This window comes from Lissotriton vulgaris, chromosome 8 (genome assembly GCF_964263255.1).
Source record: "Lissotriton vulgaris chromosome 8, aLisVul1.2, whole genome shotgun sequence".
Classification (NCBI taxonomy): Eukaryota; Metazoa; Chordata; class Amphibia; order Caudata; family Salamandridae; genus Lissotriton; species Lissotriton vulgaris.
The window spans coordinates 536,636,493-536,658,395 of record NC_141696.1 but is presented as its reverse complement, the minus strand read 5'-3'; positions in this window follow the sequence as shown (position 1 = coordinate 536,658,395).

The following is a 21,903-nucleotide window of genomic DNA, read 5'->3' as shown; positions in this document are numbered from 1 at the left end:
GAAAGATCCTTTAATGTCGCATCTATTGAGTTCGCCACCCCCTTATGCACAGAATGCTACGGCACCACCACCGCCAGTTGTAGTTGCGCAACCTCCGGTAGCATTGCCACCCGCGATTCCTCCACAGCCTGCTCCTCTTCCGTTGGCTACTATTCCTTTGGCGCAGCCTTCTCAAGGGCCGCCACCTTTGCCTCCTTCTTCGTCTGCTACTCCTACGCCTATCTATAATACTCCTTCTGTTCCGACTTTGCATTCTTCTCCTATTGTTCCATCTTCTCTTATTCTTTCACCTTCTCCTTCTGCTAGACAAAGAATAACTGCTGTAGTTTCTAGTCTCTTTTCTCCTCTGTTGGGATCATTGGGTATGTCTCCTGTAGTCGAGCGTAGACAATTGCGTAGTCAGTTGCCTGATGCTAATGAACGGACAGTGTTGGATCACATGGCGCGTAAATGGGTTACGTATTCTACACAGTATGATCTTGAGGGTATTATGGTTGTCTTCCGACAATGGGAAGCACCAAAGCAACGGTACGTCTTTGAGATGATGTGTGTGTTACTCCATGAACAATGGATTGAAGAAGCAGGTCAAGCTCCTTCTGAGTTGTATCGAATACGTTCTGAATTTGCAAAAGGGACCATTGTGGGTCTTCTCGACATGGAGAAAGCAATTGCGACGTTATTGTCATTCCATAGTGACACTCCTTCTGAGCGACTGTTTGAGCCTGATTCGCCAGTTAGGAGAACAGCGTGTCAATATCTGATGCGTGAGGTTCCTCCAGTTTGGAGACTTCAAGATGGAAATGTTGCTGCACACTTTCAGCGTGTATGGGTACATCTTCCTTGGAAGCGTCCTAAAGTCTTAGCGCTTAAGCAGACTTTGCCTGATCCCCGCAAAAATCCAGCAGGATACTATAAGGAGCTAACTCCGACTGTGGGTTCGTGTGTTATGAATTTGGCGGATATAGACATGTTGTTTGGGAATGTTGTTCCACAGCCTATTTGGAGTAAGATTCGTCATACGGATCATGCGGAGGAATTAGGTGAGACATGGGTTAATCTTAGAGATGCCGATAATAGACAAGTAGGTGGCGCTAAGCCTGAAGATGTGATTGCTGAACTCCCTGGTAAAATTATCACTTATATGAAGACTTTGATGCCTGAAGTACGTGTTAATTGGGACAAGTTGTCTGCATGCAAGCAGAAGAAAGATGAGTCTGTGTCCGACTTTTTCAAGCGGTTTGAAGAGACCTTTGTAGACCATAGTGGTCAGGACATAGCTACCGAGGATGGCCAGAGATTGTTCGTCGACAAAGTTGTTCATAATTTGCTTCCCGAACTGTGCAATAAGTTGAAAGATTCTGAGAGTGCTTGGGCTGTTTCTACGTCAGCGCAGATTTTAGCTACGGCCCAGTACTATGAAAATAGGCACAAAGATGAGGTAGAGAAAGCGGATAAGAAGACTAAGGAATTGAAGACTAAAGTTCTTCTACAACAAGCTTATCCGCCTCGTAATAATCAGCAGAATCAGCAATATTCGAGAAATTCGCAAAGGAACGAGTCTTCTCAACAACGTTTTCCGTATGGGCCTGATCATTGTGCGTATTGCAAAGAAGAGGGCCATTTCAAGAATAGTTGTCCGGTTTTGTTACAGCGCACAAATGGTGCTTCTGGTGTGCGAGGTCGAGGTGCTGAACAAGCGCCTAGAGGTAGAGGTCGTGGACAGAACGTGCGTTCCTTGCCTCCACAGAATTCTATGAATAGTTTTGATCAGCAGAATGGTGCGTCTGGTAGGACGCCACAGTACTATACGGACGATTACTATGTCGAAGGTGTGGATGTGGATGGTAATGATTGCTAGGACAGCCATAGACAAAGAGAGGGAGTTGTTTCAGTTCCAGTAGATCAGAGTGGACCTTATGTTGAAGTGATTGCATCAGGTGTGTCAGAGCCTTTTCTGTTGGATACTGGTGCTGCGAAGAGTTCTATTATGCACTCTAAACTCCCTGGCGCACCTTTGTCTGGCTTTGAGAATGTTTCGGTAGGTTTTTCTGGCGCCCCGGTTACAAATCTAATTTCTACTCCATTGCCCCTTTCTGTTGGACCTCGTAGATTTGAAGCACCCCTCATTTTGACGACCGGTTGTGGTGAGAACTTGTTGGGATTGGACTTGTTGAAGAGATTGTATGCAACACTGTATTGTTCTCCGTCAGGAGTACATCTTACATTGGGCGAGAAAGTGATCTCTCCGATGTATATATCTAAAGTTGGACTTCCACCTGAATTGTCTTCCATCCCTGATTCGCTTTGGGATACTGGTCCGAACGATGTAGTCCTTTTGGAGATTCCGCCATATGTTGTGACACTCAAGGTGAATGCTAAGTACCGCGTATTCCACAATATCGTATCTCGAGTGATGGTGAGAGAGCACTTTTGACGATCATTTACGATCTGATTGAAAAGGGTGTGATTGAGGAAACGAGAGGTAATGTGTGCAATAGTCCGGTTTTGCCTGTTCTGAAGAGAACTGATTCTTCACAGCCTCCTGTATATAGGTTTGTGATCGATCTTCGCGAAGTGAACAAGATCGTTGTTCCACAATTTCCTGTTGTACCTGATATCACCACTTTGTTAACTTTGATCCCGGCTACAGCCACGTGGTTTTCGGTGATTGACTTGGAGAATGCTTTCTTCAGCATCCCGATTGCCGTGGAGAGTACAGACATCTTTGGATTCTCTTTAGGAGGATGAAGTTTCCGCTTTAAGCGCGCTCCTCAAGGCTATTGCGAGAGTCCATCGATCTATAGCCAAGCTTTGAAGACGCAATTTGATTTTGTTGGTTTTACCTGATGGTGCTGCTCTTATTCAATAAGTTGACGACTTGCTAGCTGCTGCTGACAATGAAGAGATTTGTAGAGAGGCTACCTTGTCGCTGTTACGCCATTTGTTTGACTTCCATCACAAAGTTTCCCTTTCAAAGTTGCAATATTGTCGACAAGAAGTTACCTACTTAGGTCACCTCTTATCGAAGGAGGGAAGGAAACTGACCCCAGAAAGAATTCAAGCTATTGCGAAAATGAGTGTGCCTACAACACAGAGAGAAGTACGTGCGTTTTTGGGTATTACGTGGTACTGTAGACAGTGGATCCCTAATTTTTAATTGTTAGCGAAGCCTTTGATAGCTCTTACTGTTAAGGATACTCCAAATCCTATTCCTTGGACTGACGAATGTCAGAAGAGTTTTTCAGAATTACGTAACGCGTTGTGTTCGGCTCCTGTGTTCGGTACCCCCGACTACAGTAAGCCTTTCACGCTGTATGTGCACGAGCGAGAGGGATGTGCATTGTCAGTGTTGACTCAACAGTTTGGCGATAAGCAACGTCCATGTGCTTATTTTTCGTCGACTTTAGATCCGGTAGCAAGAGCATTGCCGAGTTGTTTGAGAGCTACTGCAGCAGCGGCTGTTTCAATTCGACAGTCTGCTGGTTTGGTTATGGACAATACACTGATTGTGATGGTTCCACATGCAGTGGATACCTTGTTGAATCGTACCAAGACACAGCATTTAACTAGTTTTCGGTTGTCGGGTTACGAATTGACCTTGTTAGCGAGTCATGTGCATATAAAAAGATGCAACACATTGAATCCAGCTACGTTGTTGTCGATTTCAGCTGAGACAGACAATGTTGAAGAACAGCATGATTGTTTCCTTAGAACTGAGGAAGAAACGAAAGGGAGGATAGACCTTAGGGATACTCCTCTTCCAGAATGTGATGGTACTTTGTGGGTTGATGGTTTGTGCTTCAAGCTGCCGAATGGTGATACAACTGCGGCATATGCTGTTACAACTTTGCATACGATTGTTGAAGCTGCGCATATCCCGCATAATTCAGCGCAAGCAGCAGAGTTGATTGCATTAACGAGAGCATGTGTGTTGGCGAAAGGAAAACGAGTGAATATGTACACTGACAGTCAGTATGCGTTTGGTGTGGCTCATAGTTTTGGACATTTGTGGCGTGAACCTGGGTTCTTGACTTCGCATGGGACGAAAATCCAACATGGTCACTTGGTGAATGAACTCCTTGAATCACTTACTTTGCCATTGCAAGTAGCGATTGTGAAATGCAGTGCACATAAGAAAGTTACGGATGATGTTGGTCATGATAATGCGTTTGCAGATGAAGTTGCAAAACAAACTGCGAGAAATGTGATGAGCCGAATGTATGTTGCAGGTCCGGCAAGATGGGTTCCAGAGAAAGGTATGAGTGAAGATACGATTGAGAGTGTGAAATCCATCCAAGCTGAAGCTACAGAGAATGAGTTGGATGAATGGAGAGAAAGTAAGGGTAGATTGGACTTGAATGGTTGTTGGACTGATTTGTCTGAGCATCAGAGATGGTTGCTACCCGATGCATATGTGCTTCCAGTTGTTACAATGGCTCATGGGATGGCACATATCAGTGTGAAAGGGATTTGTAAGTTGTTGGCTCCGGTTTGGCAGAATGTAGGAATTCCAAAATGTGCAGAGAATCTGGTTAAGAATTGTATGGTGTGTTTGATGTTCAATCCTGGTAAGGGAACTCCAACCCCGGCTGGTCATTTTGCTCCTCCTACATATCCGTTGGAGGCTTTGCAGCTAGATTTCATCCACATGGAGAGGTGCAACAACCTGAAATATGTGTTGGTGGTTGTTTGCTCCTTTTCTAGATGGGTGGAAGCTTACCCGTTGAAGGACAATACTGCCTTGTCCACAGCGAAATCCCTTATCAAAGAGTTTTTCCCCAGGTTTGGATTGCCGAGAAGGATCCGGAGTGACAATGGGAGTGAATTTGTGGGTCAAGTGAAGAAGAGAGTTTGTGAGGGATTAGGAATAAGGCAGAAGTTCCACGCTGCAAATCACCCCCAATCAGCTGGTTTAGTTGAGTGCTATAATGGCACTTTGAAATTAAAATTGGCCAAAATTCAAGCGAGCTCTGGTTTGCAATGGCCAGATGCTTTACCCATAGCCCTTTTGTCCACAAGAATGACTGTGCATTCGCGAATAGGTTTGAGTCCGTATGAGGTCGTGTTTGGCCGCCCGCCGAATATTTGGGGCGTGCCAAGACCGACTAAGTTTAGTGAACTTAAGCACCCTGTGTTACTTGATTACTTGTACGAACTGACGGCTAAACTGCGTGTCTTACACCAACAGGTTTATGATAGCCTACCACAGGCTTCTGGAGATCCAGGTCACACCATTGAACCCGGTGACTGGATATTTGTGAAGAATTTTCAGCGTAGCAAGAACGAGCAGCCCCGCTGGACAGGACCGCATTTAGTTTTACTATCTACACGTTCTTGAGTTCGAGTGCAAGGCAAGAAAAACTGGATCCACGGCGTACACTGCAAACGGGCTCCGTTGCCTTTACCGTACGACCGGTGGGTCCAGAAAGGACTTCCAGACTCTGAGACTGAAACTGTGCCACGTTTTCTGCCATTCAGCGATGCCCGTTTGATTGGAACGAACACTGAGAAAGAAAGTGACGATCTTTTGCAAGAAGCTGTGCCTCCTTTGAATCGATTGAACACTATTGAGCCTGAACTTTTTTTTAGAGAACAGACATTGCCTGGAAAAGATCGTTATCATTTGCGACCAAGAGTCATGGACAAACAAAAATAAATGAAGTTTTTATGATTTTTTTGTTTGCAGGTTAACTCTCCTCCGAGGAACTATTTATTTTTGTTTTTCGAACCGCCATCCGGGCTCAGCTGTAGGATCGCGGTAGACAAGTCTTTGGAGTGCAAGCCTGAGACAATAGGTTGACAGTTCTGGTTGGCCTAAGGGAGTTGCCCTGGGTTGACAGAGGCATTCCTTAGCATAGAACACCCTACCACCGCGAGCAGCATGTTTAGTGAGGATGGAGTTCTTCGAGTTGGAGAGACCTGTAGAGACAAATGGTTTTAAGAGCAAGATGTGCAAACTAATCACCCGAAAAATATTTTTAATACTGTGTTTATTTATGCTACTGAGTTTGATGATATTTTTAATTGGTTATGTGACATTCTCTTTTAAAGTGACGTTTATTCCCACTGTGCAACCTACACCTCCTCCTACTATTTCTTCCCATTCTTTTCACCTTCTGCCCAAACATGAAGTAGTTAGAAGATTGGAATTTGCCAATAATTCCTTTATTCAACTTTTGCACCAACACCAGTTAGTTATGAACACGACAAATTGTTGGATTTGTGGCCTAATGCCTCATACGATAGGTAAAGGTATTCCGTACTTGGTTTTGCCTTTCAGCCTCAATGGTTCTATTTGGGCATATAGAAAGATGTTCATTTATGCCCATAGTGTCTATCCCCTACGTTCACCAAAAGACAATCCGAAGAATAGTGCCTTAGCTAGAGGTATAGTCGACATGGTTAAAGGGACTAATGCAGTTGAGAATATTCCGAAGGATGAGAAAGAACCAGATAGTGGTTTGGACGTTACTGGATATGGAGTTAGTCTGAGTGTTAACCAGCGAGCGAAAAGTTCTCCACCAATTTGGATAGTGCCCCATCAGGGTCATTATTGTCTGCAAGGTAATGGCAAGAATCTGAAAGCTCAGTTAGGGAAGAGTGTCTGCACTGAGACTTATGTATTTACGTCTCAGACTTCCCCAGCATTTCTAGCACCTAAGGGTACCTATTTTGTTTGCTACGACAAGGCGTATACATGGTTGCCCCCTGACCTTTCGGGCACATGTTTTGTTTCTTTACGAGAGTTGCTAGAGGTATCTTCAGTCAGGAAGATACTGCAGGGTAAGAGTTGGGGGATTTCTTTAAGGGGTTTCTGCCGTTCTGGGGACCTATGGCTAACAGCATGAACATTCGCCAGTTGACGAGAGTGGTTGAGTCCACCATAGTCAAAACTGCCGGTGCCCTTAGTAACTTGACTGCTGAGCTCCAGTCGGATAGACTTATGACACTTCAGAATAGAGTTGCTCTTGATGTCATACTTGCAGACCGAGGTGGAGTGTGTAAACTGATTCAATCGAGCTGCTGCGTTTTCATTCCAGACAACGCTCCGTCAGTCTTCCAGGCCATTTCCAAGTTACATAAGATCTCCGATTCTGTACATATAGACAAAGGAGATTGGTCGTTGATGGGATGGTTTTGGGGATTGATATCCACGTGGGGATGGAAGATTCTGATGGTCATTTGGATGGTCTTAGCTATCCTTTTCCTGTTCTGTCTCTGTGTACAGTGTGCTCCTGCTATTTGTGGCCTCTGTGCTGCTTTGTGTGCGAGGAGACCTGTCCAGAGAGAGGTACTAAGTACTAGGATGATGCTACAGCAACATATCGATGATCTGATGAAAATAGACCTAGATTCAGACTGTCATGGGTTTGGGTTTGTTGCCTATGTAAGGGCAAAAGGAGGGGCTGTAGTTCCGTAGTTTGAGGGTCTGTGGTTCGGTAGTTCTGAACCCGTTCAATAAAGGTCGTCGGAATAGCCGATTTTGGTGTCAGCGGACCGCAAATCGTGAGTGTGGTGTGTACGAGTGTTTTCGTTTTAATCGATCAATGAGAACACTACGTATTCAGGGATTTCGTGTGAACCCTCGGGTTCAATTTTGTGTACGGCAGCCATTTTGTGTGGTTGCCCTCACATAGGCCGAGCGAGTCCTTGGCACAAGTACACCTTAGCTGACTTCTGAATAACCTGGCCGAACTGACTCCCTTGCCCGAGGCTGACCTCGCTGAGCCAGTTCCTTGTTAAGCAGCTGGTCAGATAAAGATCAGAGAGCAGGACATGCCGAAGTTTACAGTACACTGCACCCACCTTTCTATCTTGCTTCTAATCATTTTCTGCTCCTTCCTTTACGACATAATCACTGATTTGGGTTGAGGTTTTATGATGGGTTTGTCCGGCCTGATCCAACAGGATATTGGAATGTGCTTGGTCATTTCTGGTGGGCTAGACAACGAAAAATGGGATTGTCGTCATGCGCTACTTTTGAAATGTCACACTTTGATTGGTTAGTTTGTATGTAACTGATGCTACTTTGGAATGTGATTTTTGGCATAAAAGACCATGCTCCGCTCATTGAAATTGTGCAGTCTCTAGCGAACCACCCATGTTGTGCTTCGTAGACCTCTCTTCCTGGTTGCAACTAAAAAACTTTGGTCTTTGACGTCATCGAGAAGTGTCCCGTGTCTCTGTTTGCCGAGGCAGGGGAATCTGAAGACTTCAAGCATTTTCCCTGGCACTGCTGGGTTCTAAAACCCGGTTCTTCACTCCCTGCAAGGGATTGTGGCTGTTGCTTGACAAGGGCTCAAACTCTAACCAACCAAGCCATTTCCTAACAGTAATGATAACACTGGTTATATATATATATATATATATATATATATATATATATATATATATATATATATATATATATATATATATATATATATATATTTATATTGTTCAGAGCAACAGCAAGGGTGGCGGCAAATGCATTTCGGCGGAGTGTGCCTTCTTCAGTGCCCTGCACCCGATGCAATCCTGTTGTATTGAGATTTCCTGCTGCCTAGAAGTAAATGGCGTAGGTCCGCCCCTCCTAAAACACATGCAGCACACCTGTGGGAGTTCGTGGTTGAATCTTGAACTACCACTCCCAGGATGCCACATGTTGAAAGCGTCCCAGGCCGGTGGAATAGGGAGAGTGTGGTTGGAATCCCGCTGCGGCCCCTAAGGCAGGATCCATGATGGCAAATGGCGATCTCCCAAACAAGCAAGGCCGCCCTCGAGTCCCCTCACTTCGCCACCACCTCCGTTTCAGCGTGTCCATATGAGCAGTGGCTAGATTTGCGCAGTGCAAAAATGCCCGAAAAGAGGTAGTATACCTCTACTGTTCAGGGACCCCCGAGACAGAGGCGGGTTCCGGACAATCCAATCCATGGAAATGTACACTGCCGTGAAGCAACGCCAAGTTATGTCCAGACCCAGAATGTGGCGAGGGTCTCTGCCATGTGCAACTGGCAAGCACATTAAGTAAATTGCGAAAACGTCCTCCGAAAAAGAACGAGGCAGGACCCGGAGGGGAACAGGTGAGACAGGCTTTATTGTTCAGAGCAACAGCAAGGGTGGCGGCAAATGCATTTCGGCGAAGTGTGCCTTCTTCAGTGCCCTGCACCCGATGCAATCCTGTTGTATTGAGATTTCCTGCTGCCTAGAAGTAAATGGCGTAGGTCGGCCCCTCCCTAAAACAAATGCAGCCCACCTGTGGGAGTTCGTGGTTGAATCCTGAACTACCACTCCCAGGATGCCACATGTTGAAAGCGTCCCAGGCCGGTGGAATAGGGAGAGTGTGGAGTTGGAATCCCGCTGCGGCCCCTAAGGCAGGATCCATGATGTCAAATGGTGATCTCCCAAACAAGCAAGGCCGCCCTCGAGTCCCCTCACTTCGCCACCACCTCCGTTTCAGCGTGTCCATATGAGCAGTGGCTAGATTTGCGCAGTGCAAAAATGCCCGAAAAGAGGTAGCATACCTCTACTGTTCAGGGACATCCGAGACAGAGGCGGGTTCCGGACAATCCAATCCATGGATATGTACACTGCCGTGAAGCAATATATATATATATATGTTGGGTATTTAGCCTGATACAAAACACAAGTTAATAGTAAGGAGTATTAAGGATGAAGGGTTAAGGAAGGGAGGACAGAAAAAAAGGGAAAAGACTAGGTTAGTCCAGGTTCATTCTTATCTACTTCCCACAAGGAATTGAGTGGTGCTAACCAGGCTAGTCCTATTTTGTACTTCTCAAGAGTAGGATTGTCCTGCCAAAGCCAGGTGTTTTTCGCTCCTTTCACCTTCCATAGAGCTTACATATCCTGTCCAGACCAGATCTTTTTTGTGCTTCTTTCCTTCCATAGAGTTTACAAGTGATGGCAGGTTGTCCAGACTATTAATCTAAGGGTGCACTTGTTACATTATGCACATACAAAAACGTGCACATGAAAGAAGTGTTGTAACGCATTATCTGCCTTCTGTATTTAGCTTTAAAAAATACATGTTTTACACTTCCTAAAAGCAAAATATTTCCAATGTCATGTAATCTATGGGTGGAAATGAATTTTGGATTTTTTTTTACAAGGACCCCATCTCTAATATACAGCAGAATATGAATGTTATGGGACCTGTAGGGCCCAGTATTTAGAATTTGGAAAATGGAGCAACAGCCTCCTGGGGCAGTTTCACATCCCACCACTGCTCATGGGAAATGCATGTCTTTAGTCCTTTGATAAAAGTGATTTAAAAAAGTGGGTGGGGGGCACCATATTACTCCAAATCCTACACCTAGCCAACTCACGGTCAGGTTGCTGATACAGCAACATAACATGTAAACTAGTTTTGCACAAGACATCCACACAGACACTATCTATTAATGCACATGGAAAAATACATTTAAAGGGAACATTGGTCGCATCTATACTCTGACCCAATCCATATACTATTTCCTGTCATAGTGACAGTAGAATTCAAATGCATAACATGAAGCGACAAAGAGATCCTATAACCAGGATAAACCTCACAGAAGGCCCTAATAACTGACTCATGTGTAGCACAGTGTAGAAAACACAAACATCTGTACCCGTCTGTGAAGACATGTTCCCAGTTAGTTCCAAATCCTTTAGCTACTACAGTATAATGCTTTCCAACATTGGATGGCTCTCTTGACTTATGAACAAGTCACATACCCTCCTGACTTATTGAGTCCTGCCAGCTTCAATCAGGGTTCCCATTGCTCAATGTGGTCGGATATCTGCTTTAGACCCCAATTTTGCAAGGTTTGTGTCACATCTCAAGCCAAAATCTATTCTGGTCTATTGTCTGCATATCAGACTGTTTGTGCTGGTCTCTGCCACTACCTACTCCTTCAAATCTCACAGCCATAAACCTACATGTGGTCCTTCAGCTGATTTCTGTGCAATTGCGTTATGGCTCTAAAAAAGTATAAGCAGTAGATCCACAATTTGGCATTCATACCTGTTTGTTATAAGGCATTAAACCCAGCATACACATTTGTGGATAAAAGTGAACTTCCCTGCCATTCAGATCAGACACCACTTCTCCCACCTCAAATCAAGCATGCGCCACTGTTGGGGAACCCTATTATATGTGGTACGGGTATGCCTTGATTCATCTGCATCTGAGACATGCATAGAGTGCTCCATACGTGTGCACAAAGCATTTGGGGGTAAAGTAAGCCTGGTACAGACAATTACATTGAGTTTACTTAATTCTGGGTTTCAATACACTTTCTTTACATTTTTCATAGAGGCCCCCCCATTGCTTATCCATCAAGTTCTAGATTCAAAGTGGCGGACCATCTATGTCTGACATCTCTGTGACAGTTGTGAATTCAGACATGACTCTGCTGATTTTACCCCTCAATGAAACACCAGGCACTGCAACATCAAAGAGCTACTGGGATTGGCATGGTCCAACATCTGCTGTGTTCTCTGCCCATGGCATTATGTACCAGAAATTGACCAGATCACACCTAACTACTGTCCACCATCCACTAGAAGGTCAGAGTTTGCCCTGATAAATCCCACAGTACTAGCACTCCTGCCTATCCCCAGGGCCTCCTATCACGTATAGTGGGAACCCACTAGAGGTATGGCAGTGTGGCATATTGCTATACATATTTATGCCAAAAAGCTTTGCTTTTGAGTCTAATTTGTCTAGTTTTAGGGTTGACTGTATCAGGACCTTTTGCCAATCCAGAAATGACCCACTCTCCAATGCACTCAGGAGAGCCAGTGTTTCTAGTGTTTCTGATGATCCTAACCATTTCATTGTTCACTATAAGAAAGCTGCTGCATAATATTCATAGTTCGGCTATCCCAGACCACCCACTAACACAGGGAGTTGTGCCTCATGTAGCGCCACTCTTTTTCTACCATGTTGCCATCTCAAATTTGACAGTGTAGTATGTATTTTTGCAAAAAAGACTTCTTAAGGATCACCAGGAGAGATGAAAAACTGGCACAGCAGCCACAGCTACTATTGTCCCTCGACCCATGGGAGACAGCTTAAGGGAGGTCCATAAGTACATTGACTGTTGCATCACAGCCAAGATGCTGCACCAGGTTAACATTAATCAATTCGTGTTCTGCAGGGTACATGTGCAGTCCTAGGTACATGAATGTTTCCTCTCTCCCAACTAGTTTGGTAAGTGGTATGTCTTCCTGTACCCCATCATTCTATATTTAGGAGGAACAATGCAAGACTAAGCCCAGTTTACTTTTGAGCCTGACATTTCCCCAAATTCTACTAGGACCTTAATCAGTGCTAGAATTGAGTCACTAGTCATACACAGAGGGTTGTATGCTGGAATCACGCAATCCATTACAATGCATGGCTTCATAACGCGGTCTTTACCACAATGCGTCTTTGCAAGTGCATTGCTTTACCACACACAATTTTCCAACGAACAATGACTTGCCTTAAGCACTGGTCTTTGGAGAGGTATAAATTACATATCCAACTACTGTCTGAGCAACAGTAGGGACAGTGTTGGACATCAAAGTCCAATGCCACTTCCCCTATGGCATGTCATTGTAAAGATTAGTGTGGTAAGGGAATGCAGTGGTCTAAAGACCACACGGGCTCTAAAGACAGTGTTGTAAAGGCAGTATCTGGTTTAGACTGTGTTGCAAATGATGCTTCTCTATGCTGCTAAATTAATGGATTATCTGCACATAGTGATATTATATGCCATCTATCTGTTGCCCATATACCCCATTCAGCTACCCTCTGTCACAATAAATGCATCAATAACTTCATAGCCCAGTCGAAAATGATGGGTAATAGTTTGACCATTTATCAGTGGATACCTATCTTTCTACAAGGTTTGGGCCTATCTATACTCTAATCATTTGTAACAGCAATCTCTCTCTCTCTTTTCTCTCTTCCTCCCCCCTTGTCTTTTTGTTTGGTTCCCAACATAGGGGTCAGTCAACCTATGCCATGTATGCCTTACTGGCATTTTGTAGCTGTTTTATTTTGGTTCTATAACTGCACTGTTGTGCTCGAATAAAAGGATAATTGGTAATGCTTTTATTTCCTGTATATTTGCAAACCACTTTGTCTGTGTGTGGACCCCAATAAAAACTTGTGAAATTAAAAAATGCTTCCAGCACTGGTACTCTATTAGCTAATATAAAAGAAAGTTGAAGTCCAGCCTTAATAAAGATAATGCCTATAAACCTTAAGGCAGTGGATCCTGCCCTGTTTGGAGAGGACAATGATCAATACTGCCCTCAACACCTGGGGCAATATTTCAGTTTGCTTTGCTGCCTTTTTACAGTGCTAGTGGAGTAGGTAGTTTAGAATAGTGGTTCAAAAGGTTACATAGAATTCTATGGGTAATCCATCCATTCCCAGAGTCTTATTCTACGCTATCTGGGGCAAAGCCACCCAACCCTTTATTAACACTATGGGCTCCTCAAGAATGTGATATTGTTATAGGTCTGTCTGTGATAATGGAACCCCCGAGATAATTTTAGGTTTATGCATATCTGCCACATTCAAAGCTGCATACAGCAGTCTATTGTACTCACGAAGGCATCATTTATTTCTATCTGGCTGTTAACAATATCACCACCTGTGGGTTTGATAGCCCTAATTGGTGTTCTGGGAGTCTCTTTTCTTAATTGCCAGGCAAGCAGTCTGCCCTCCGTGTCCCCTTCTGCATATTTTCTTGCCTCTAGTCTGTTTTCCCTGGTCTATCCAATAATTCTGAGTGTTTTAGCTTCAGTGTTCTCAGTGGCCAGATATTGGGGTGCTGATAATCATGTACCAAAGATGGCAACAGTGTGTCCAGGAAGGCTAGCTGATTTACATTTGAGGCATAAACAGCCAGTACTACCATTGTTTCCTCTTCTAGGAGCCTCTCCACTGCCACTACTATCTGCCCCTAAGTCAATGCAGATGAAATGCGCCACTAAAAGAACCCCTGAAGAGTTCCGAACCGGAGTGTCCCTAGTGAACACCAAGTATAAAGTCCTGAACACTTTGCCCATCTACCTTTTATGCACCTTAGTAAGATTTAGCCCTGTTGGCAGGCCACATGTACGTTTTCATGCTTTATCTGCGTAAACACTTTGTGTCTTTTCATGGGTATTGCCGTTTCCAGAACATTCCATGTTAACAGGTTATACTTAGTGGACATGCCTATCTTGGGTTCCAATTGTGTGTCTGGTGGACCCCACCATTCCCAATGATGATGTAACTATGTGTTCTTCCATAATAGGAATCTCCATAACTGGAAGCCACGATCTCAACACCTACCTCCAGGCTAATGGCAGAACAGAGATCTTACAATCACAACATCCAGTGCATCTCCATGAACAATTGTCTCTCAGGAACGTATCTATGTTTCTCACAGATATCGGGAAAGCGGGATCTTGGCAGCTCTTCTTCTGACCCACTCCCTGAAATGCTCTATGCTAGTCTGGCCCCTCTTAGAGTCTACAGGCCATCATATATTATGTTATACTTGTGACTACCACACTGAACACCAGGTAGAGGTTACCATATATACTTGCATTCTGCTATAAACAATGTTGTCCACTCCTGTTGTTGTCCAGATAGGTCTGAGTATTTGCTCAGAATCCAAGTCACGGGTGCCTCCATCTCTCAATCCAGCCTAGCTCATGCTCAGATCCCTGTGCCATGGATTGAGTTGTACTCTGAGCCAGTCTGCTTTCTACTGTTTCTCTGTAGGTAGCCCTCCATGTTTCTGGGCCTTCCTTCTGTTGGATGCAGTCACTCCCAACCTGTTGTATCAATCAATCAATCAATCATTTGTAAAGTGCACTACATACCCACGAGGGGCTCAAGGTGCTGGGGGGGGGGGGGGGGCGCTACTGATCCAGCAGCCAGGTCTTGAGTGTCCTCCTGAAGGTCAGCAGGTCTTGGGTCTGTCATAGGCTCAGTGGGAGGGTGTTCCATGTCTCAGGGCAGGGTGGTATAAGGATCACCCACCGGTGGTTGTTCTTCAAATGCGTGGGACAGTGGCGAGTGAGTGGTCGGTGGAGCGTAGCTGGCGGTTGGGGATGTAGAAGGAGAGCCGTCTGTTGAGGTAGGCTGGGCCGGTCTTGTGGAGTGCCTTGTGTGCGTGGGTGAGGAGCTTGAAGGATATCCTCTTGTTGACGGGGAGCCAGTACAGGTTTCTCAGGTGGGGGTGATGTGGCCGTGGCATGGTACGTTGAGGATCAGTAGTGCTGAGGCATTTTGGATGCGTGGTAGTCATTCGATGAACTTGACTGGGGCTCCCGCGTAGCGGGCGTTTCCGTAGTCAAGTCTGCTGCTGTCGAGGCCCTGGGTGACTGTCTTTCTTGTATCTGTCGGGATCCATCTGTAGATCTTGCGGAGCATGTGGAGGATGTTGAAGCAGGAGGAGGAGACGGGTTGACTTACTTGGTCATTGAGAGCGTTGAGTCGAGGATGATTCCCAGGTTGTGTGCATGGTCTGTGGGTGTCGGGGCTGCCCCCAGTGCCGTCGGCCACCAGGAGTCATCTCAAGCTGAAGGGTTGGAGCCGAGGATGAGGACCTCTGTCTTGTCCGAGTTCAGCTTCAGATGGCTGGTCTTCATCCAATTGGCGACGGCCTTCATTCCATCATGGAGGTTGGCTTTGGCGGTGATGGGGGTCCTTGGATCAGCTGAGTGTCGGCGGCGTAGGAGATTATGTTGAGGTCGTGCTGTAGGGCTACGTGTGCGAGCGAGGCGATGTAAATGTTAAACAGCGTAATGCTGAGGGAGGATCCCTGGGGTACGCCGCAGATGATCTCGGAGGCTTTGGAATGGAATGGGGGAAGGCGGACACTCTGAGTTCTGCCGGAGAGGAAGGAGGTGGCCCAATCCAGAGCCTTGTCTCAGATCCCTGCGGCATGGAGGCAGACGGTGTCAAAGGCGGCAGAGAGGTCTAGGAGGATGAGTGCTGCGGTGTCGTCGTTGTCCAGGATGGTCTTGATATCATCGGTGGCGTCGATGAGGGCAGTGGTTGCTGTGGAACCCTGACTGGGAACGGTCCAGGATTCTGTTTTCTTCGAGGTATCAGGTTAGCTGTCTGTTGATGGTTTTCTCAATGACCTTGGCTGGGAAGGGGAGCAGACAGATTGGCCGGAAGTTCTTGAGGTCTCTTGGGTCTGCCTTATTTGAGTAGGGCGTTGATCTCGGCGTGTTTCCAGATCTCTGGGAAGAGCGCGGTCTCGAGGGAGACATTGATGACGTTGCGCAGGTGGGATGCGATGGAGCTGCCTGCTCTGTTGAAGACGTGGTGCAGGAATGAATCTGACGGAGAGCCGGAATGAATTGTGCGCATGGAATTGATGGTGTCATCGATGCTCACACTGGCCCAGGCTAGCAGGGGGTCATGGTCGATGGTGTGTGGAGGGTCTGTTGTGTTGCTGTCAGAAGGGGCTGTCTGGGTGTTGAAGCTGTTGTGGATGTCTGCTATCTTGCGGTGGAAGAAGGTGGCGAGGAAGTTGCACAGGGCTTGCGACGGCAGGATGTCGTTGGTGTTGAAGCTGGGGTTGGAGAGTTTCTTCACAATGTTGAAGAGCTACTTGCTATTGTGTGCATTGTTGTTGAGGCGGTCTTTGAAGGAGGTCCTCTTGGCCACCCTGATGAGGTGGTGGTGGTTGCAGATGGTGTCCTTGTGTGCTGCGTGGCTGTCCGGAGTTTGTTCACTGTGCCATTTCTTCTCTAGTTTCCGGCAGGCTTGCTTGGAGGCTAGGAGTTCTGGGGTGAACCAGCTGGCCCTCTTGCTGGTGTCTCTGTGGGGTGGTTTCTTCAGCGGTGCAAGGGTGTTGGTGCATTCCTCGATCCAGCCTCTAAGGCTGTGGGCAGCGTAGTCGGTGTTAGAGGGTTCGGTGGGTGGGCTGAGAGCAAGGTTTGCGAGTAGTTGGTCTTCATAGATTTTGCACCAGCTGCGGCGGGGGATCTGTAGGGTGTGGTGGTGTGTGGTGGCATTCTGGAAGACGAAGTGGATGCAGCGGTGGTCGGTCCAGAGGAGTTTGGTGGTGTGGCTGACAGAGACATGTGGGCTTGAGGAGAAGACGGGGTAGAACGTGTGGCCGGCGGAGTGGGTGGGCATTGTGATGAGTTGCTTTACTCCGAGGTTGGCGAGGTTATCGATCAGGGTTGTAGAGTTGTTGTCATTGTTGTACTTAAGGTGAAAGTTCAGGTCTCCGGGGAGGATGTAGTCGGTTGAGGTCGGGGCGTGCGTGCTGATCAAGTCGGCAATGGAGTTGCTGAACTGGGGGCGGGGTCCAGGGGGTCGGTAGATGAGGGTGCCTCTGAGGGTGGAGTTAGGGTCTGTGTGCATCTGGAAATGCATGTGTTTGACAGTGCTGAGCAAGTTGTCGGTGCTAGTCGAGACCCTGATGCTCTTCTTGTGGACGATGGTCATTCCTCCTCCGACTCCGTTGGTGCAGTCTCTGTGGGTGATCTTGTAGCCATCTGGGATGGCTATGGTGATGTCTGGTGCAGAGGAGGCGTTAAACCAGATCTCAGGAAGGCGACGCCCGGGAATGTTGTGTCGAACAGGTCCCAGAGCTTGGCGGGATGCTTGCGTGCCGAGCGGGTGTTCAGTAGTATGCATCAGAGGTGGTTGAGGTCTTTCTTGGCGGATGGTTCGATGGCTCTGAGGCTGGTGTAGCTGCAGTTCCGGCAGGTGAAGGGGCCGTGTGTGCGTTTCGGGCGGCCTTGAAGCAGTTGTGGCTCCGTCCGTAGTTGAGAGCGTGCAGAGTGCTGGCGTCGTAGTGGCGGCGATCGTCGTGGCGGGTGCGGGGTTCAGAGGTTCTGGCGCTGGGCACAGTCCAGGCACGGACGGGCTTGATTAGGTGCGCCTTCGGTGCGCCAGTGGTGCAACAACACAGTGGCCGGCATATATGGAGAAGTGGGAGGGAGGAGCAGCTGGGAGGTGGGAGGCGGGGCAGCGATGGGCAGTGGGCTGTCAGGGGGGAGGCCGCAGGGGACACAGCGGCGAGGGCGGTGAGGGACAACAAAGGTAACAGAAGGAAAAAGGGGCACAAAATCGAGGGAAACATCCTCAAACATGTGCATGCATCCTGTGATGTCTGAAAAAAGAGTATTGGTTCATTACCAATCAATCGTAGCTTAATGGGATGGATAAGGGAATATTGCAGGCTCAGTGCTTGCGACTGGTTCTTGATCTCAACTAAGTTACCATTTGGTGCTGGACCTCCCTGATGTAATTCTGGTAAATGTTGACTGCATTTCCATCTATGACCCAGAATATTTTGCACCAGGCTATCTGTAGGATTAGGTCTCTGTAGCTAACATTGAACGGTCTAGCCACTATGGGCATGGGTGCCATCCAAGGTTTAGGATGGCAGGCCAGCCTCTCTCAATTGAAAACAATATCAGGATTTTACCTTGTAGCACCTCTGTGCCAAACCACTCATCTGTATACATTTCCATATTTGGGCTGTCAGCCAATTCAGGCACGCTAACTATCCTGATTTTGTTCTGCCTCAAGTACCCCTCATTGTCCTCGGCTCTGAAATTCATTATCTCTTTCTGTAGGACCTTTCTTTTCACTGTTGGTTGTTGCAAGAGTGGATTTGTTGCTCTCAATCCTGTCCACTAACTTGCAGTGAACAGCTATCAACAACCCAAAGTTTACTGCCACTGAGTGAATTTTACTTTGAATAGTGGATTTAGAGCCAAGAATAGCTTGCAAGATCTTTTCAAATTTCAACTCACCATGGATTGTGGATTCAGAACACTGGAGAGAAGGGTTTAGCAGCTCATATTGATCTTAGCATGGAGCAGCCACAAGTATTTGTCCCAGAACGTCTGTCTTTAACTGCTTTTTTACTTTTTTATTTACACTTTTTTTATAGTATAGCATATTACAGTATGGCAAAGTACAGAATTGTAAAGTATAGTATAGTGTAGTATAGTATAGTATAGTATAGGATCAGATAATATAGGATAGTTTAGTATAGCATTTATAGTTTTCTTTGCTCCTCTCTGTTATGCCTTTCTTCCATAGTCTTTTTTGTCATTCCTTTCTCCCATATGTTGGTACATTCCTGCTTGCTGTTTTGTTCTCCCACAATCTAACTTTTTGCTGAATACCTCCAGTTTGTCACAGAGTTGACCTTGCTTGCCCCTTTTAGTAACTGCAGTTGGTTGACTTCCCCCTATTTATTTTGTCCCTGTTCTTTCAGGATGTGCGTTCTTTTGAAGGTGATAAAAGTAAGCCAAATTCGACGACGGACCTACTGTCTGCGAAGTAGAGGCAAAAGGATAAAGCAGAGGGCACGTAGTTCTGATTCATCAAGGTACAGCTGATGACTCATCTTGGATGTGATGTGTCTACTATTTTCCTAATTTTTTTAATGAAGCAAAGTCCCAATATATTTAAACTAGTTGTACTGCCTCTTTTTAAATCAAGAAAGACACAGTAAATTTAATGTTAAGTTCACGGCTTCTCCTTCAATGAAATGTATTCTCCCTACGTTCAGTGACTCTGAGAAGAAAGAAAAAGTAACTGTTTCTGAATACAGGTCTAACACCACCATTTAAAAAAAACTGTGTAAGTGCTTTTAAGTACCACCGGAAGGGCGTGCAAAGTTCCACGTGTCCTCAAACATGGCCCTCTTCCTCGTGGAGTGGGAGCCCACGAAAAAATATAATGTAATATTGCTATTGTTACTGAAAATCCTCCTCTTGTTGATGATTGCAGGGTCCCAGAAATGTGATTTTTATTCCACACTAAAGCATCTATGCCAATCATGAGTAGCTAGAAATTGCTACTCCTGGCTTGTCTCTTTGCTACCCATGGTACTGGCTCTGCTAGCAAAACCCAACTGATAATAAATCAGATATGTGGATGTTTCTGGTCTGACAATTGGTACTCCCATTATCAGATAGCTCAAAACTACGATCATCAGACATCCAGGCATTTTCACAATCATGTACCTAGGTATTTACAATAACTGTGTAACTGTGAATCTATTTCTTTGGGGGGTTCCAGGTCAGAGGATAACAGTTTTAGCAATTGAGGTTGTGTACAACTGTTATTCAGGACTACAAAGCTCTTACACGTATCACTTACAATCTAGGAAGCTCAAGTACACAAAGCTTAATCAAGGAGGGTAAAGCGACAGCCACTCAAAATAGAGTACCACAGGTAGTAACATGCAGCGTTTTACTTTAGAAAATTACACATTCTAATGATAATCTATACATAAAACTATGATGTACAGTGAAAACCAAAAGTGTTTAACACTTTTTGTGCTTGAGATATAGTACCAAAAGTTTATATAGGCCCTAATCAATCAGCAGTTGAAAACTAGTTAGTATTGAGCCCTGCAATGATCTGTAAACAGTAAATGAGAGAATCCTCAGGTTCACTGAGTGGAAAAAAGCTCATGGGACTTTTCAAGAAATGTACCGATGCAGGACCAGCACATCTACATAAGGTCATTCATAGGATGTGGGTCGCAGCAGCATGCTCACCCAGATCAGACTAGCTACTTCTCAGTAAGTTAGGTTCAGTCATCAGATAGGATAAAAAAAAGTTAAAAAACGTCTTGAAAAGCCACCAGCATTCCTATGCAACATTTGTAACATGTGATCAATAGTGAAGTCCAACAAAAGCAGGAGCATAACCTCACAAGTAACATGTGTTTTTCTTCCATCTTTGATTTCTGAAACTTGCCACTTGGAGTTTGTGATCATTCTAGACCACAAACTTGGTCCCAGACAAGTTAGATCTGACTCTCCCAATAGCTCACTTGATAACATAGCACTCTATCTCATTAACAGTCCGGTTCTGGTGCAGAGAGAGCAGTATGTGGCTGATAAAACGCTGTGAATGAACTGTCAGGGGATCAACTTTTGTCACATGTTGGCCACGCATTTTTGGAAGCAACTATCAAGGCCTGGCCAAGGAAAGTGTTTATCTTGTCAGGGCAATGGGAAGCTCAAAGCCATTCACTATTTGGAAACACTGACATATGACAAAAAAATCACTGCTTTAGCTTCACTTGAGAGACGATATTAGGAAGATGCATCGCTCATGGTTTGCGCTTGAGAAATCATAAATTCAACTTATAGGAGTTTGTTTCACATTTTGCACAAGCCATGAATGTAATCAGAGATTGTTTTGTCAGTTCGTAGCAGTTTAATCCATATTTTCTCAGCCAGCACCCCCTCTGCCATTTTTACCCACATCGGTATCAGAGGGTCTCTGGGTTGTATTGAGTGTGTGGAAATGTTTATTCCACCTGTGGAATTGGAGGAATTTAGTAATTCTGCATTTCTCTTGTAATACACAATTACTAATTTATTCCACCACTCCACCGGAGGAATCAATTAATCATCACTAATTGTAATCACTTCTGTAGCCTACTAGTTATTTCTTTTGTGCTTTAGGCTCCATTTGGTAGCGCATCGGCTAGTTTTGACGTTTCTTTTCCAGGCAAGTTTTACATTTTGGCAACACTGGACTTTCGCAGTGGTTCGATTTTGAAGGTGGCAATGTAATGACGAAGGTCTGGTTGTTGGAGGCAGGGGAGGTACTGCTGAAAATAAATTCCTGAGGGTGGCCCTTAAACTACCTGAAAGCACCCCCTTGATTATCAAACAAGACCTAGGCATCTGGTCCATCCTCTCTCTGGTGTGACTTAAACCCCTACTTAACTGGTTGCGTATCTGGTCCACTCTTGAGCTCATACAATACAGCGATTTACTGGGAAGGCAAAAGAGGGGGGGTGACAAAGCCATGCCTGTCCTATGTAAAACAAGCCCTCTATTCCCTAGGCCTGAGCTCTGGCTAGATTTACCTGCCATTACACGACTTACCACGAAAAAACTGAACTCCCTGTATTGGGAGCA